The following is a 2,519-nucleotide window of genomic DNA, read 5'->3' as shown; positions in this document are numbered from 1 at the left end:
TTTGCTTCTTGTGTACTTCTGCCCTATCATAAACTTGTCAAATCGCTTGTACCACTGCCTTGGAGATTGCTTCAATCCGTACAGCGATTTTTCTAATTTGCACACCATCTCTTCTTTTCAGCAACTTTGAATCCATCTGGCTGAGTCATGTAGATTTCCTCATCCAAGTCTCCATGTAAAAATGCAGTTTTTACATCCATCTGAACTAGTTCCAAATCCAACTGCGCTACCAAAGCCAACAAAATTCTGATGGAGGAATGTTTTACAACTGGAGAAAATACTTCATTATAATCAACTCCCTCCGTTTGAGCGTAGCCTTTAGCCACCAATCTTGCTTTGTAGCGGATGTTATTCTTGTCAGGAAATCCATCTTTCTTTGCATATACCCACTTGCACCCAATTGCCTTCTTTCCCTTCGGAAGACTAGCTAGTTTCCACGTCTGATTCTTTTGAAGGGATTGCATTTCTTCATTCATGGCAATCCTCCACTTTTATGTTCTGAACTTTGAACTGCTTCATTAAAAGTGGCAGGAACGTCATCAATTGCAATTGGTGATGCAAAAGAGACCATATCAGCATAACGAGCAGGTTGTCTAATGGTCCTCTTTCCCTTTCTGAGTGCAATTGATTCATGTTGCTGTGGAGGTTCTTGGGTCTGAACCTCTTCTTCATCTGACTCTTCTTCTACCATAGGAGAGTCAACATCATTTTCTTTACTGGTTGGGACAAATTTGCTTCCTTCAAACTCCACCTTTTTGGGAGTTCCATCTGTCTGCTCCAATTTTTCTGAAGTCACCTTTCTCAACATGGTAGATTCATCAAAGGTAACATCCCTGCTGAAGATTATTTTCTTTGTTTCTGGACACCAAAGACGATAGCCTTTCACACCAGAGGTGATCCCCATAAAAATCGCCTTCTTTGCTCTTGGATCCAGCTTTGACTCCTTAACATGGTAGTATGCAGTGGAACCAAACACATGTAAGGAATCATAATCTGTAGCAGGTACTCCAAACCATTTCTCTAATGGTGTTTTACCACCAATAGCAGTCGATGGTAAGCGGTTGACAAGGTGACAAGCATAGACCAAAGCCTCAGCCCAAAATTCTTTGCCTAACCCAGCATTAGACAACATACACCGAACCTTCTCCACTAATGTCCGGTTCATACGCTCTGCCACTCCATTCTGTTGTGGTGTACCTCTGACAGTGAAGTGCCTAACAATACCTTCCTCTTCACAGACTTTCAGAAATGGATCATTTTTGTACTCTCCACCATTGTCTGTACGGAGACGTTTGATTTTTCTGCCTGTTTGAGTCTCCATCATTTTTTCCATTTAAGGAAAAATCCTAGCACCTCATCCTTTGTCTTCATTGGATACACCCAAACTCTCCGGGAAAAATCATCAACAAAGGTGACATAATAGTGTGTTCCTCCCAATGAAGTTGTCTTGGAAGGCCCCCATACATCTGAATGAACATAATCCAAAATACCTTTAGTATCATGGATTGCTGTTCCAAATTTCACCCTCGTCTTCTTCCCTTTGATGCAATGCTCACAAAAAGCTAATTTGCAAGCCCGAGCACCCTTCAATAATCCTTGATCTATCAGTAATTTCAAGGATTTTTCACCAACATGCCCCAAGCGCATATGCCATAACCTGGTTGCTTCTGACTCCTGTTCATCAGTAGAAGCTGCCACTGCTGCTGTCCCAACAATTGTACTACCCAGAAAGTAATACACATTGTTTCTTTTTCGGATTCCCTTCATTATCACCAGTGCACCAGAGATAATCCTCATAATCCCATCTTTTGCCCTCACTTCTAAACCTTTTGACTCTAAGGTTCCCACAGAGATGAGATTTCTCATTAAATCTGGTACATAATGGACACCTGTTAAGGTTCTGATTGATCCATCCTGATTCCTCAAGCGAATTGAACCAATCCCAAGTGTGTCAAGAGGGGAATTATTTGCTGTGTAGACAATTCCACCTTTTAGTTCTTTAAAATCAAAGAACCATTCTCTATTGGGGTCATATGGTGGCTACAAGCTGAATCTAACAGCCATGAACTGGAACAGCTGGTTGATGGCGTAGCAGCGAATGCGAAATCTGAATCTCCATCATCATACTCGACCACATTTGATTCTGAGACAGCCTTCCCCCTTTCAGGTTTGCCTTTATTCTTTAGCCTGGGACATTCTTTCTTCCAGTGCCCTTTTTCTCGACAAAAGGCACATTCATCTTTGCTCAATCTGGACTTTGACTTCGATCTCCCTCTGCTTCCTTTATTCTGACTCTTGGAACGGCCTCTAACAACAAGAGCTTCTGCTTCGACACTTGTGTTTTCTTGTTTGTCTTTCTTTCTCAATTCATAACTATACAAGGCAGCAGTTACTTCACTGAGAGACACATCAACCTTCCCATGAAGTAGAGTAGTTTCAAGATACTCAAACTCATCAGGAAGTGATCCCATCAACATCAGAGCCAGATCTTCGTCTTCAAAAGTCACGTCCATATTCAT

This window comes from Hibiscus syriacus, unplaced genomic scaffold (genome assembly GCF_006381635.1).
Source record: "Hibiscus syriacus cultivar Baekdansim isolate YM2019G1 unplaced genomic scaffold, ASM638163v2 tig00110198_pilon, whole genome shotgun sequence".
NCBI lineage: Eukaryota > Viridiplantae > Streptophyta > Magnoliopsida > Malvales > Malvaceae > Hibiscus > Hibiscus syriacus.
Note: the sequence above shows the minus strand (reverse complement) of the source record.